Source organism: Corvus kubaryi, unplaced genomic scaffold, assembly GCF_017639235.1.
Source record: "Corvus kubaryi isolate FWS band 111438036 unplaced genomic scaffold, C.kubaryi_AGA036_p1.0 37396, whole genome shotgun sequence".
NCBI lineage: Eukaryota > Metazoa > Chordata > Aves > Passeriformes > Corvidae > Corvus > Corvus kubaryi.
The window spans coordinates 78,797-95,643 of NW_024581135.1; the positions used below are offsets into that span (position 1 = coordinate 78,797).

General features: G+C 37.8%; 1 protein-coding gene across 16 annotated transcripts in view; it reads left to right on the forward strand.

Moving 5' to 3' along the window:
• BAZ2B (bromodomain adjacent to zinc finger domain 2B) overlaps positions 1-16,847 on the forward strand; it is a 122,565-nt gene that overhangs the window by 19,884 nt on the left and 85,834 nt on the right. The window contains exon 2 of one of the 16 annotated variants that reach the window (XM_042041283.1): positions 9,746-9,788. The exons of the other annotated variants lie outside the window; for them this stretch is intronic. The gene's annotated coding sequence lies outside the window, so the exon portion shown is untranslated. The remainder of the gene's footprint in view (positions 1-9,745; positions 9,789-16,847) is intronic. 16 annotated transcript variants of the gene reach the window in all.

Here is a 16,847-nt window from a genome sequence, read left to right on the forward strand (position 1 = left end):
ATAGTCATAGCTATTTTTTAATGCAAGTGAAGTGTCTGCCCTCCTTCACCCTCCCCCATCCCCTCTCCTCCGCTCCTGCCATGTGTTGTGGACTGGATTTCAGTGATCTAGTAGATTCACTGCCATCCTGTAAATTGTAAACTGGACTAGCAAGAGTACTGTTGGGTTTTTTTGTGATACAGGCTTTTTTATCACCTTTGATACGATTATTTGCACATGGACCAATTTAAAGCCTTTGGTTGTTCCAGAGGAGTAATAGATTAAAGTTACTGTATTAATTTGATAAAATCCGTTCACTAGTTTATTTTTTTAATGGTTGTAACTTCTGCCTTTTAATAACATTTCTGCAAATATGAAGACATAAAAGGGGTGTGTGTGTATGTATCTATATATATATAAATATATTGTGATTTTTAAAATTAAGAAAACCTCTGTTTCCCTTTGGTCTTTGCAGTGCTAAAGTTAGTTTACCAGCTGCAGTGCCTTTTTTTGGTAAGGCAGTAAAATTCAGAAGTTTAACAAATGTTAAAAAACAAACCCCCCCCCCCCCCTATTTTTAATAAAACCCCCTAGTTTTTTTATTTTTAGTAGTTGTTTTGAAAAGTAATGCTGCCTAGTACTAGACATGTAACTAGGAAACATACTGTATGATTCATTAGCTTGTAATTTTTGTTGTGATTAATAAGATCAGTGTTCTGATCTAAATGTAGTAGTAATGTAAACTGATAAAGATGACTACAGGATTTTTAATGTAAATAAAATATTTTACTAAATACTGTAAAATGAAGATACAATACTCGAATGAGATATGAGGTATTTTATTATCACAGCTTCTTTGAATCCTGATATATTTTCCTTACGTATTGTGCTAGTTATATTGCTAGATATTTGTTATTGGCGTCTTTCAATACAAGGCTGTGTGGGTCAGATTTGAATGTGTGCCTCTTCTGTAGGAGCATAAAATCAGCAGGCTGTGGTTCTCAAGAGCAGAATGGAGGAGTATGCATTGGGAAATACAGAAGAGGGAATGTGGTATTACTGTCTAAGGACTGTGTGATATGTGGAGTGTTACTCTGATTGTTTTGTATGACAGCTGCCCGTGTAGGAGCCTGTGATTGTTGTCTTAGAAGAAAGAGTGAGAGCCTAAAATTGTAGGGGTTTGCCCTACTGAAATGAAGTGGTGTGTGTGTTTGAATATTGTATTACGTTGCCTTGGTTTGTGGATAGATGGAAACTGTACGTCCCTGTGAGAATATTCCAGTGCCTAAAAGTGTTACACATGTGCATAAGGAAGGTGCTGGTATCTTGGGCAAGAGCGAATTAGAATTGCAGTAGATCATTGTTTTTCCATAATATGCATTTATAGGTAAAAGCTGTCTTCATTGCTAAAATGCTCTTATTTGTTAAATCTGTTCCAGTTTTATCTGATGTGCCTATCAAATATAAGTAATGATACGTAGTAAATGATTTGATCCTGGCATTATCTAAGTTATTTTTTCTGGAAATGGTTTTGTTCTTGGCTTCCGGTACTTCTCTGCCAAATAAACCTTCCAATACATTACTTAGGATTATTTTTCCCCAGATTTTTATTTCTGAGTTCTGCTTTATGAAAATATGTTATATCCTACCTGCTTCAGGTTATGTGGTTTCTTGTATACTTCGAAAAATTCTTTTTTGTATGTATAGCCCATCAAGAGAATAATTACAAGTAACTGTAAACAGTACCTGTGTTTCTGCCTCAAAAATGCTGCTTCTACATTATGTTTAAATTAACTCTTCAGTGTCACACAACATGGGGTTTTTTTTTCTCTCATGGTATCTCGGGCTCTAAATGCCAGGTGATTGGTAGGGGAGGTTTAGACAGGATATTGGAAAGGAATTCTTCCCCATGAGGATGCTGAGGCCCTGGCACAGGTTGCCTGCAGAAGCTGCGGCTGCCCCATCCCTGGAAGTGTCCAAGGCCAGGTTGGACAGAGCTTGAAGCAACCTGGGCTAGTGGAAGGTGTTCCTGTATATACACACATATGTATACACATACATTTTTTAAAAATTTATTTTTAAAAGTTGGATTAATTGGTTTTGTAGTCAGGTAGGGTGATGTTTCTGTGATTGATGTAGACATATAAAGACAGAATCTGATATAAAGGATGTTTAAATGTAGCTGTGCTTGGTAACCAATTAATTTCCAATTTCATTTGGTTGAAATGCTTTAGCTTGCAGCTAGTAATTGCTTTTATTGGAGAGGATACAAGCTGTTTACTATTTGTCACATCAGAGCGTGTCAAAGTTTTGGAGATCAAACTTTTTTTTTAAGGACCTGGGTTAATAATATCTTTACATGGAAAGAGTTATCTTCTTGTTACAGTTTTCAGAGTAGAACTCTAATCTTGTGTACTCAATATGATCTAATTGTGAATCAAACCTATATTTCACACCTCTTCTAACCATGTGTTACCAGACTTCAGTGCTGGGAGACTTAATTAAAAGTGACTTACTGACATTTTAGATATGTCTCAACTATGTGCTGCCTGTGTGACTAAACACGTTCCTAATAGAGGTGAGAATTTCTGAAATATCAAAGAACTTAAAATTATTTGTACTTTTCATCATCATCCTAATAGTCTCACTTAATTCTTGTGAGGCTTTACGGTTGCATTGCATTTTTGTTCTTAAGTAAGCTATAGTATTAATGGGGAAAAAAAAAGGCTTTTTAAACTTTCTAAGAGCTTTGTTTTATTCTTATTTTCTTCCTTTGGCTGATTTTTTCATTCTTGCTTTCTCTGTCTTTTCCTCAGCTATGTTTGTGTCTGTGTGGCTATTGCTTTTATAATACTGTCTAGGATTCTCTGAATGATGTACAAGGTAGTGAAGTTTTTTGGTTTGTGACTGGGGCACTATGCAAAACAATAATTGTGTCTTTTTGGCAGACTGGAGCAGCTGTGTGAATGCTGAAGCTGTCTTGCTGCTCCCCTCTTGTTTGCAAGAGCTTACAACATTGCAGAGCAGATATGCAGTCTTCAAAGAGAGGATCAAGTCCTCCTGGTGCAGTAATTCTCAGGCTTTCTCTTACTCTTTAGCTCAAATTGGATGTTAAAGGCTGAAATGGCACTTCGCTAGAAGAAAAAATTCTTTTCACATTTTTTTATCTTCCACTGAAGGTGATGACAGGAAGAGGAGCAGTTTTGAATTTTTACCGACAGTGTTTCTTTCTTCACTTTCCTTTTCTTTCACTGGCATGATAGAGTTGTTAACCAACATGTCCTCACTTGTTAGAGAATAGCCTTGACGCAATTCTTATTTCTCAAATGTACGGAAGTGGCACTTAGGGAGGTTATGTAGAATGGCCACGCTTTTTAGTCCTAAAGTGTGCTTGCTGATCCCTGTAAGTGCTGAGTCAGAGAAAAATTCTGTCATGTCTGTAGAATGTGGGAGTCGATTAAAACTAATTAAAGCGATGCAAAAGCCTTTCAGCACTTTCGGGCAAGCTTTGCTAAAAGATCATTTTTTCACAGGTCTTGAATCTTGATCTAAATACCTAATTATGATGTAGATCATGTCATAGCTGACATCATTGCTTTCAGCCGTCATAACAGTGAAAGGTCCTGATGTGGAAAGGTTCACGGCATAAGTGTGTCCAGTGTGCTGACAGAGCTTTGACAGTCCATGCAGCTTTTGTTTCTTCTGCGGTGATTTTTTTTTCTGAGTAGCCAAGTGTCAGAATCTCACCTTGTCCAGCTGCACAAAATGGTCAACAATGTGAATAAATCCCCATAGCTCAGCATTCTGAACTTTACTGCTCTTTAGCTTGATCTATTTTAGGGAGAGGATAGTGATGCAAAAAAGTGGCATGTTTTGCAGACATGCTTTACCTGAAAAATGCAAAAAGGACTTAGAAGTTGAATTTGTTTTTTAATACTACTGAACTAAATGAAGCCTCTGATCGATTGTTATGCTTTTGTGGTCTGTTGCATTGAAACAGAAATAAGCACAAAGGAAGATTCTTTGTTCTTCACACAGTGTATATAGTGATTTTCGGCATTTGGAGGTCAAATAATGAATAATTGCTTTAATATGAGAATTAGTAATATTTTTAAAGTATTTGAAAATGGTCAAACAAACAAGTTTACATTAATGGAGACTTAAAGAAATATGACAATTCAGAGGATAGTAAGGACTCTGTCTAGAAGGTATTTGGTGTGATCGTACAGTTTTGTGCCAGGGAAGGCTTAGATATTGGATATTAGGAGCAATTTCTTCCCTGGAGGGGGTTGTTAAACCCTGGCACAGGCTGCTCAGGGCAGTAGTGGAGTCGCTATCCCTAGGGGCGTTTAAAAGCCATGTGGGTGTGGCGCCTGGGGACATGGATTAGCAGTGGCCTTGGCAGTGTTGGGGGAACAGTTGGACTCAACAGTCTTGAAAGGCTTTTCCAACCTAAGCAATTCTGTGTAAGTGGATCTCTGTACACAGGAATTGAATATGAGAGAAGTCTCCAGCTGCATAGATCAAATTGCTTGGACAAAAAACCACAGTGGAACTATGTGCGAGCCTCAGGCATTTTGGGGCCAATTCATAGGTCCTGTGTGCAGTGTTCTAGCAGCTAACTAACTTCTGTATTTCCAGAAGCAGGTACTTACCTAAGGCTTTGTGTGGCTTACATTACTTTGTGTGGCTTCTACTTCCATAAAGCAGTGCTACCATACTCACTGGAAGAATCCGGCTTCTTGCGCTTAGGACATGCGTCCTAAAAATGGATAACTCCCATTTTTTGCTGCTGAAAAGATGATTTCTTAGTACAGTGAAACTGAATTAACATTTCTTATCTTCATTCTGTTTGTATGAAGTTAAAATGTAGGTAGAGGCCTTGGTTTTCCTGCCACTTCTAGAATTTTGTCTAATGTGGGTAGTTTTTTGAGGACTGATAAAATAATAGCGTGAGAAAACTGGGCATTTGGGAGCAGAAGAAGTTATGCTTGTATTTCTCCTTTCAAATACTTAACCTGAGGAATGTCCAATTGCAAATGACTGGAAAAAATGAGAAAATCTTAAAGAAATGAGACCTAGTGTAACTAGATCATATCGAAGATGGTTTAGTGCGGGGGTTTTTTTGGTGGATCCCCGCTTCCCGCCCCCTCAGTTGCATTGTTTCTGTTTAGAAGGTGCAGCAAGAGCTGTAAAGAGCTTATCCAGTGAAGGATTCTGCACAGCAGGGAAGCATGAGACCACTGAGTCTTCATGGAACAATATTTGAGTGAGTAGCTGAGGTAAATATGTCTCTAGATGGGAGCCTTTTTGTGCAGTGACTTTAGTGATTCTCTGACGTGATTGTTACATTGGGAATGTCCTGGTAAGTCCTCATCTGGAATACAGTTGATTTCTGTTTTGTTCCAGAAGGATTATTCATATTCAAGAAGCATATTTTTAATGGGTGAAGGGTACGTACACTGGGATTCTGAGGGTAATCTGGAGATTTACAGAAGGATTTGAATGAATTTAGGCTGCTTTAGTTTAGCCAAATTAAAACCTTATATACTCCTTGCACACTCCGGCCCCATGGTCCACAAGCTCCCAAGAAAAACAGTGTAAAGAGCATAGAAATTGCAGGATTCAAGCAAATGGGGTCAAGCTGATGAAGAACAATTTTAGGCTGAAAACCTGAAGATTGGAGAAGAAAACCAAATTTGAAGGTGGTGCTTGCTCCATTTTGAGAAGAATTGCCTGATGTGGGATAGGAAGGAAGTAGATTTGATCCAGAAGTCATTTTCAGTTGTGTGCTCTTTCCATATTAGTTCACTGATTTGTAGAAGGGGGCAGGGGGAGAATTTCAAGCAGGTAAAACTCAACTACATAAATCTTGTAAATGAAATAAAACCGAGAACCCAAACCCTTAGAGAAAACAATTGATTTCTGTTACTTTTATGTTCTTCATAGCAACTGATGCATAAATATGACAATGAAATACTGAACTCCTGTTGAATTATCAGTTTTCAGAATCATAAGGGCTAATTTTGCTTTGGCAGATTAAACATTTTCTGAGATTTTTTTTTTGGTTGATCTTTTGTTCTAAATCCATTTTTTTGGATGATCGGTTCTCCAATATTAGTTCATCACAGGAGAGAAGTCTTTAAAAAAACTATAAAAATATGTGTGTGGGGTTTTTTAAATCAGAGTACTTAACTTAAACTGTATTTTAAGCCCATGACTTCTCTTTTCCTTTTGACTTTTCCAGTAGAAAGGGTTTTCAGTGAATGCATTGTCATGTGCTAGTCTTTATTAGGTATTGATGACTTTTCTGCTAAGCCTTTTAAAACTACCAAAACTGGCATATCTTGTCTTTATGCATAGAGAAACTTGCTTCAGTTTTTTTCAAATGTTCAGGTAAGTTTAAAGGAATAAGGGCCCCCCATTTTATCAAGTGTTCTTTCTATAGGGTTTTCAAGAACTACTGGTTACAAATATTAATAGAAGTATGAAACAGATTGATAAAGCTCCCTAATCTCACCTTCTCAGTCTTTTATAAATGCTACAACTCTGTTAGCTTTGCCGTCAGAGTTAACTTTCGGAGCAGACAAGTCCCGAATTACTAAGGAAAAACAGGAAGAATGTAACCTGAAAACAATGTTCTTTCAGTCTTTGTTTGCAATATAATTAAGAAGGGCACAAAGTTTTTAAAATACAGGCATATCTTTTGTAGTGTGTTTGCATTGGAGAAATAAGCAAATTGCCATCAAGATAGAAAATGTCTTCCCTCACAGTTTTATGAAAACGTTGCACATTTTGCTGCATTCTGCAGTGCTTTCAGATACTAAGTTTTGATTTAACTGAGAAGATGCCATTGCCAGAATGTAAACCAGTTATTCTAGTCTTGCTTAAAAACCCAGCTTGCAAAGTGATAAGAGTAACAAAGGTGGGAATTCACCTCACCCTGTCTTCCCACTGAAGTCAAACCTTAACTAGCTCCATTTATATGCTAATATTAAGCACATGAAGCTTCCTTTGTCTTTTACTTTTTACACAGTAAGGAAATAGTGCAGGGAAGCCTGATTAGGTTACATTAATGTTGCACAGTCCATAATGAGATTTGAAAAGAAACAATAAAATCACTCTTCTCCACGTTTACTGTCCCATTCTCCATTGACTATGTCTGTTTTTCTGTTCTTTCTTTTGTTTTAAATATTCAACTTCCACCTCTCTCCATTGAGTGTGGAATGTTGGCTATTTCTGGCCTTTTATTCTTAAGTTGCATTAGGGTTTTGTTTGTGTCTGAGGATACTTTGTTTTACACTTTCTAATAATTTGTTCTAAAAACAAATCTAAAGAATAAACCACAAAAAATGCTTCTCTGTAGGGCTTTAATGGAATAACTGGGAGTACTGAAAGGAAGAATAAACTAGTTTCAAGGACTTCCAGTATTGAACAGTGAAATGGCAAATCCTGAGCTTTTCATGTTTGTGTGTGTGCAGTTATATCAAGAAAGAGAATATTTAGTCTGAAACAATGTTCTTTGGTCCTTTAAAGTATTTTTTTTTTTTTTATTGTTCGGAGAAGTTGGTGTTGTGTAATTTCCTTCTGTTCATGCCAAATCATGCCTTTGCTATTGAGTTTTACCTTGGTTTTCCATTTGGGGCACCTGTTTGACTCTGTGCATTGGACACTGGGGCTACAACCAGTCTATGTGTGTTTAATCAGGGAGCCATAGTAAAGCCTGTTTTTAAAAATACTTCGTGACTTGATTCAAGGCTGAGGAAGGTGTGACTGTGTAGTATCCCTGCCTGCCAGGTTCTTAAGTAGCTGGTTATCAGTCTTGGCAAGAGGCAAGCAAGCACCTGAAGAGCTCTTTTCACTGCCCTCTGCTGAACGTCTAACCTTTGTCCCAAAGTTCAGGTTTTGGGGGACTGTTCAGTGCCTTCAGGACTGATCCCACACCCCAAACTTAGCAGTGCCATAGGAATATATGTAGTCAGAAGTACAACATTTGTGTAGAATCTTAGCTGAGAAGCAAGTACTTGAGCTTTGAGCTTCAGTTAGGGCAGGAAATGCCACGTTTCCAACTTAAGAAAAGAAGTATGACTTTGTTTTCTGCTTTCTGGAAGAAAAGTCAGGGCTCTGGTCAGCCAGCAGGATGATTGGGGGTGTAGCAAAGTACATAATTTTTAAGCTTCCCCTCTCTCAAGTGTTTTGCTCCCACTGTTTAAATAGTGTAATTACTGTGTGGTATCTTCTGTCTCCTCTCTTGTTTTGGTTCCAGTAGGTTGGGGTTTTTTGGTGGTGTCAAAGTATGGCAGTAGGGTACAGAAGGAGATGATCAATGTTTAGATTTCCCCTTGGGAGAATAAAGATGATACCCTTCCTTTGTAGGCTGATGATGTTGCCACTGACTGTTGTGAGGAATGTTTGTTCCTGGCTGTCCTTTGTCAAGGGAGAAAAATATCTCTTGCTTTCCTGGCAGGCCTGGGAGTGTAGCTTGATATTGGTGGCCATAACAAACAAAAAAAGCAGTTCGAATTAATTTAGAGGTTGTAATTTAAGATTGAATTAAAGAAAAACTCCGGCTGCTGTTGATGCAACTGCCTACCTAGTTTTAAATTATCTAGCTTGCCTAACTCTAAAAGAAGTTCTTGCTCATGTAGATGATTGAAGTTTTGTTTGTGTAAACTTGTTAGTGTGCTTTCTTGTCTGTGCCACTGTGAGATAGGTGAGCTTTATGGTCACGCAGCCGTGTGATGCTGTAGAAAAGGATCTAGAGCAAAAATACCTGTTTTTCTACACATTTGTTTTCTAAAAAGTATTCAGCGTAAAAGTCCCAATCAAGGCAAACCCAAAGAAAAATCCTGAAATGCTATTTTAGTCTAGCATTTTTGATATGTAGGCAATTTTGCCCATTTGCTTAGTTAAAATTGTCTATCAGTGTAGCTGAAGAGAGCACCTCTAAGCTTTGTAAAGCAAGTCCATGTTTAATGCTACAGCCAGTATTTTTAAAGTACCAAGCTGTAAAATTTCACTGAATCTTTACATGTCTTCAGAGAAAAAATATACATTAGAAAAGTCCAACAGTATTGGATTTCTACTGCTATAGCAAGTAACATTTTTCTGAAATGGAAATGTTGCATCTGTTGTGCTGTTTTTGGTGTCCTATACAGTGTGTGTGAACTGGGTGTTTAGAAAAATTTGATCTACCCAGGGAAGAAAAAATCTGGGAAGTAAACAATGCAAACAAGTGTTCAAAATTACTTTGAGTTTTAAATTTTCAGTGAATTATGTGTGGATTGTGTACTGATGCACAGATGCTTCTGAATTCTCATAGTGTGAAGAGAATTTGAAATCTGTGTGCTTTAGAGAGCATCACTAATGGAATGAAGCTCTAGTTTCATTATAAAAAAATTGCGATTTTCCTTTCATTTTTGGGAATTTTTTTTGCATTTTGACAGATTCCTTTGGCTTACTGTGTTTATCAAAGGGGTGCACGTTGTACTGTATCATTCACAATTTACTTATGGTAAAAGGGCTATGTGTATTTAAACAGACGGTTGCAAACAAATCAAGTGTTATTATATAACATTTATCTTCAGCTGTTCCTCTTGTAATGGCTTCATATCTGGCAGTGGGAAACAAGGTGCTTTCACTGTGCTGGAAATACCTCACGTACTTTTTTTTGATAAATTTTGCTGTTCTGTTTGATGTGTCTTTCTTTGTCCTTGTAAAAGTTACTTGATGACTCAGTTCATCATCAGTTGTTTTCTGTTTTCAGGTTGCAGAACAGCAATGTCACAGAACTGACCACGTTGGTCACAGTAAGTAAGCTGTAGCAGTAAGCGTTCTGATAGTTCTCTGAGAAGCACGACTCATGCAGGGAAAAGGAAAATATTACATACTGAATGGCTTAGTGCTAAATTCTGCGTCCAGGTCCTGATTTCAGCCAGGCATTAAGTACAGCCTTAGCTAAAACTTACAGATTCTTAGTCCATGCGTGCAATTATTTTTGTGACTTCAGGTTTAGCTGTTGAGATGGTCTTTAACAATTAACATCCATCATACTGTTACCATTCTTTCTGGATTACTTTGTATGTAGGCTTGAAATATGAATTTGATAGCATGTAATTTTAGCGTATACCTTTGGTAGTTTTGATGTCTATTGTACAGTTTACAGAGTATTTAAAACTAGTTGAGAGTTTGTGCTGGGAGTTTAATTCCAAAATCGGTTTTAGCAACTTTGGAAGGCATTTTGCGCAGTCAGAGAATACTTGCTATTTTGCTAGATGTTGAGCGTGAGTTTTCTTGTTTTACTAGGCTGGGTGATACAGTGGAGTCTTAGGTCTCAATAGCAACCTTGTGGCCCTCATCCCAGATGTAACTTCACAGTCAGTAGAGGTGAAATTTGCACTTACAGTATTCCTACAGTAAGCCTAAATCAATCATTTTTTGCATGCTGGTTAAAATAATTTATAAGATTAAAGTTAAAAGGCTCAGGTTTCAGAAGTGCTTTCTGTACAATGTGGAAGGAGAAGCTGTTACAGCCACTACATGTGACTTAATACAGTGTTTATGAGAGTGGCAAGAGCACCACCAGCAGCTGCTAAATTCAAAGAATGAATAGGTTAAGAGAAAAGAGCAGATGTATTAAATAGGAGGGATCAAGTGTATTAAAGTTCAAAAGAGCAGTTTTCTAGTGAACATATTGCTCAGGCAGTGATAGGAGAGCAGGTAAGGGTGGGAGGTATGATAGCTTGCTATTCTGAAGTCATGAGCAGTATTCTGAACCATTAAAAAAATCAAAAAGCAGAACTAGGCAAGTCATTAAGTAATTTGCAGTAACGGACAGAAATAGGAAGGCTTTATCTAGTATTTAATATTTACTGCAGAATCATATTGTGAAACTTCCTGTAATGCTGTAGTATACTGCCAGCTTCTGTAGTGTGAGCTGGCTTTAATGAAAAAGCCTTCATTTCGTAAAAGCTTTAACCCTGTTGTTTTTTTTGGTAATGAGGTAACATTTTTTTCTGGGATGTACTGAGACTGCTACTTTCCCAGCCTCCAGTGACTGAAGAAGGATGTAGAAACTTGCTAGAAGAAGCTTCCAGTTTTGCAGTTTTGCTTCCAGTTGTGGAACCTTTTTTGAAAAAAAGCCCTTTACCTTAGGAAGGAGATACAGTTCCACTAAGAATACAGGTGCATTGCTTGAGTTAAAAATTTGTCCTGACTTCTGAACACTCAAGTGTTACAAGGGCTACTTCCTCCTTAATGCTTTGGGAGTTATTATCTGCAAACAAGTCCTACTCTGTGGGGCAGTTTTTCCTAGACCTGCAAGCGTGGAATGAGAACTGCTGCTGGCGGCCGCTGACCGCTGTTCCTCTGTGGAACCATCAGGATGAATGCTGAAGAAAAGAGTGCCTTACTCAGGAAAATGGGAAAAATGGTCCATAAATGCTCTGGTTGACATGCATGAATTTCCTCCCCTTAAGTGTGCAACTGGAGGAGAATAGAAGGAATTTATAGTAAGATTTATGCTTTTTGATGAGTTTTCTTGTAGGCAATAAAAAATACAAGAGAAACAATAGCCAGGTGTAGATTTCTTTCTTTCAACAAACTTAATTTTAATGCTGGCTGTCAGTACTAACTCAGTGTGCCAGTTTCTTTGTGTGTTTGTCCAACCATATTTAATTCTTTTCTGAGAGATGAAAAATATCGAATCTCTGAATAATAATCAAAAATGTATCCCTAATCATATCTAACATTTTTGTGAGTACAGTCAATTTTTTTAGCCTACAGGACATTCTTCGCTATGAAGCAATAATAACCCTTGCATCCAAACAAAGAAACGGAACTTCAGTGTGCCTTTGGTTGTAACAAATAGGTTCATGAAGGGAGAGCTTGAAAAGATTAGGAAACATGGCAAGTAATAATTCCTTCTGTGTTGTCAGTTGTGGTGTTGATGGTCTGCCTGTCTGTTTGGTGGGATTTTTTTTTTATTTTTCATGTTAAAACGATGCCATTTTAGATACGAAGTTCTTGTGGATACTAATTTCTACTCCCCAAATACAAAATTATTTTAATTCCTAGTCATGGCTCTTTTTATTTGTTACAAAAGGCGACAATGGTGAATTCTAACAGTCCCAATTTATTTGTGGAAACGGCTAATTTAGAATGTTGACACAGTACTTGAAAGTGATGCAGGTAATACGTCCTAAAAATTTTCTGTATGGTTGTAACTAAACACGTTCTTAATGGCTATAGTAAAAGAAATGAGTTAAAAGTAGAAGATTAGCTCAGCAGAAGGCTGAACAAAATTTTCTGGAGTAAAGTTAGGAAATTAAGAAGAGAGGTCTCTTTCACAAAAACTGTGATGACGAGGCACATTTGTGAGAGATGTTGCCATTACAGGAATACTAGTGTTGGGTGAGTATGGCAATGAGCAGAAGCATCTTTATAGGTGAAATCGACACATAAGGATTTTTTTTCCATTTTTTTTGGAGGGGAGGGAGGAGGGGAATAAAAAAAGCAAATAAGAGCTAGATGTTAGAAGATTCAGAAATCAAGCATTCTACAGAAAGTTTAAGTAGGGATTTTAACAGGTTTTGAAAACTACCCAATTTCTTTTCACAGTAACAGAGTATTCAGTGGCCTACTTGGAATTGGCATCTAGGAGTGTGAAAGCAAATGGCAACAAAAAATGAGTGCGAGTCAGACCCATGAAAGATTTTGTGTATTTCAGTTACTGGTTCTAAAATATGGAAGCAAATTGCCTGCCAAGAAAACCCCTTTTCTTACTTGACATTTAAACATAGATAAATAATAGCCTGTTTGCAGCTAAATAAAAACACAGAAGACTTGCAGAAGCAAGCGAATTAGGCAAACAGTTTTTATTTTATTTTTATAAAACCATCTGCTTTATCTCTTGCAGCTTCTATATCAGAACAAAAGAAAATTAACAAAAAATGGGATTGTTGAACCGGAAGTGAAATTTGATAAATCTGGAAACTGGCAGCTAGTGAGAAACTATTGATAATGAGTTGGAACACATATTATGGAGAAGTAAGGGGGAAAGAAAAAAGGAAAAATTGTTGAACTCGGGCTAACAGAAGTAGTTCTATGCTTTTATGGCAATTTGAGTGTATCGGTAGCTCGCTCTCCACAACTGTTCCCCTTCTCGTCAAAGTTAGCTTAAGCATCTAGATACACAGCTGTATTTGCCTTTTTATATCATGTAACTACTCAAAAGGATGCAGAGAATTCCTAGAAGGATGCATTTGGTTATGGAAAAGGTGTCGCTATTTCTATATTCCCCCCGAAACAATTCTGGTGCCTACAGTACAAGGAAGATGTGGAGCTGCTAAAGTAGGTCCAGAGGAGGCCACAACAGTGATCTGAGGGCTAGAGCCCCTCTGCTCTGGAGCCAGGCTGGGAAATCTGTGGGTTTTCACCTGGAGAAGAGAAGGTTCCAGGGGGGACCTTAGAGCCTAAGGGGGCTCCAGGAGAGCTGGAGAGGGACTGGGGACAAGGGATGGAGGGACAGGACAAGGGGAATGGCCTCCCAGTGCCAGAGGGCAGGGATGGATGGGATATTGGGAAGGAATTGTTCCCTGTGAGGGTGGGGAGGCCCTGGCAGATGTTGCCCAGGGCAGCTGTGGCTGCCCCTGGATCCCTGGCAGTGCCCAAGGCCAGGTTGGAGGGGGCTTGGAGCACCCTGGGATAGTGGAAGGGTGAGCACCCATGTCATGGGGTGGGATAAATGAACTTTATGGTCCCTTCTAAACAGAATCATTCTGTGACTATAAAAGGAGGCTGTTCATGGTTTGTAGTAATAATGTTTGAAAAGTAGCTGTTTGGGGTTTTTTTGACAGTGTAGGTGGATATACACTTAGCAAGCTCAGAAGGAATTTAAAAGCTTCCAAAACAGGCCATCCCCCCCAAAAAACATGAGAATTTACTTTCTTCATACACATGTAACACCTTCAGATTTAATTACATCTTCACTTTAGTATACTAGCAATTAACATTGACTAAGAAACTAAAGATAGTATGATTGTAACAATTTTATGTGCTTGCAGTAATTATAGAGAGTGTAAATGAAACAGAGGGCAATTGTGCCTTTTTTTCTCCTTGTTTCTGTGTAGTTTTTAGAAAATCGTGTTATTAAAAAATGGAAAGTAGTTTATTGCTGTGTGTTGTCTGCAAATATGGTTAGTGTATATGTACTTGTATATCCTTGCTTGTGTGTATTTAGATGCCTTTGTTGAGGAAAACAGCATGCTAGATCTAACAACTAAAATTACAAAGTAAAGTTACAAGAGGACTGAAAGTTTCAAGGAAAGAATTAATGAACTGTATATTTCTCTGTGGAATACCTATTTTTTTTATAGTTTTCTTTAAAACTAATAGTCTACATTTGATGTGTTGTAAATTATAATAGGAAGGCAGTTAAAAAACCAAAACAAAACATAAAACCCCTTTACTGACACAACTTCTGTAAGACATACTCCCAACTGTGTTAATGCTTCTGCTGCAAACCAGATTTAGTAACGATTGTTTGCTGAGAGTGTTGAATAGCAGATTCTGATTTAGTACTGTAAATCCACCGCTAGGAGGAATAAGTGGTTTGTTAAACTTTACAGATGACAACTGGAGGAGCTCAGATGTAAATTCAGTTTTTGGTAGCATCACTGTGTTGTTTAGACCAGCTGATTTCTCTTTGCAATAGCAACATTCCATTTGCACAAGAAAGTGTTTTTGTTGTTTACAGTTCCTTCAAAAGTTTAAAAGTTCAGAAATCTTTCCAAGTACACGTGATTAGATTAGAGTTTTCACTTTGTTTGCTTTGGCTTTCTTACAGAAGGAGTGTTCTTAGCATTTAAATATAAAGCTTTTCCCACTTACAGGAAATGAGAAATATTTTTTTCTAATTAAATTTCAGAGTCTTAGTATACAGTAGCTCTGAAATTTAGATGTTCAGGTTAAGAAGGCATTTCTAGTCGACTATTGAAAAGGTAATTTTTCACATGTAAATTGTCGCCGCCTTATATTTTGAATCTAAGTCTTCAGGAACTTTTCTGCTGGTAACATTTCTTGAGTATTGTGTCCCTGTTTCATCTAGAAAGCCTCTTTTTATAGGACTTGTCCAATTCACCACAGGGAAGCTCCAAAAAGTCTGGTCTTTGTTAGGGCTATGAGTTCAAGGAGGGAGGTATATTGTATGGGTTTGTTTTTTTTTTTTTTTGCTATATACCAAAATTCGTAATACTACCATCGATAATTTTACATTTGGTTATTCAAATGTAAAATTATGTAGAGCTAAATTAGCATTATTTTATGTCTTTTGTTATTTTAAGGTAGGTAGAAAATGTTGTGATAATAAAGAAAAATTTAAATAGTGGAATCAAAAGATTGAAAGCTTAGAATGCAACTGATTAAACAGAGTTCTTTTAACTTGACAACTGGAAGAGTTTAAATGTATGTTTTGTGAGGAAACTGATGTGGAAACAGAAGAGGTTGGTAAGTGGCAGTCTTGTGCTGATCAGAACCTCTCTTCAGCCATGTGTGAAAGGTAGGTACAAGGCCTTACCTTGTTCTTGAGTTGTGGTTTTATCTCTATTTTTCCACTGCTTTGTAGCATCAGTAGTCCTTAAACTAATTTATCTTAATTCTGGCTAAATAAGAAGATTTCTGCCCCCTGCCCCAAAATTTTTGCCAAGCAAAGGACAGGTTGAAGCAGTAGCAGAATGCCCAATCCCTTGGAAGTGGTCAGAGTCTGGATGGGACTTTGAACAACCTGGCCTAGTAAAAAATGTCCCTGCCCATGGCAGGGGGTTGGAATAAATGGTCTTTGAAGGTCCCTTTCAATCCAAACCAGTCTGTGGTTCTATGAAACACTGAAATGGGTGCTCAGAGAGCTTGCAAAAGATGTATCTTCTTTATTGACAGGGCTCTGAACAAGTTGATGTAACTTCAAAGTTAATTGGGCTTTGAGCAGTTGATGGGACCAGGTGACCCCTGTAAGATCTTTCCAATCTACACAACTTTATGCTTCTATCATACAGAACTACAGAATTCCTAACTGTAATCCTTTTCTTCCCCTTTGTCTCTTTTGTCCTAGGATTTTCAAAGGAGGAAGGGAGAATTAAAGAGGCAGTATATAAAAAATTGATGAGTCTGACCAGTGCTTCATTGCAAGGAGTATGTGGTGGTAGGGAGCTGCCGTTGTGTAGGGCTTAGAGGTATTGGATTTCTAAGAGTGATTGATTCTTGTTTGTACTGCTGTCCTTCCATGTCTTCAGTGGGATCTTTCTTAGTGTAATGCTGATGCCCCGATCTGGCTATGCCTGAATACCTTATCTTGTTCTCCTCCTTAGCTCTACTGCCTTGTTGTATATCCTCTCAAAGATGTGTTACTCTGCTTTTGTGTTGGGCCTGTTTTTCCTCAGTTTGGGAACAGTTGTCTTAAATTTGGATGCAGCATCGTGTCCTTCTTTAGGTACAAAATACAATGAGCACTGAAGTGCTGGTCTCTATTGATCTTGGAACAAGCGTGTTTCATGCAGGTGCTCCCTTGTGTTCTATAGTTTGCCAATCCACTTTGCCACTGTTAAACAACCAAAGCGTTAGCTAGTGGAAGGTTGGCAGGGGTAGTTGCATTGCAAATGAGATAAGTAGTGAAATGTATATTCATAGCAGGTGGAAAATTGAACAAATTAGGTGGGGGTTTTTTTGGTTGGTTGGTTTTGTGTTTTTTTGGGTGAGAGGTGGGATATGAGAGTGTGAGGTGAATGCCTACAGCTCATAAAATAAACACGTTGGGTATGTATCCGTGTATGTCTGATCTGACCCTTTCTAAGGTGGGCACAAAGGTAACACCTGAA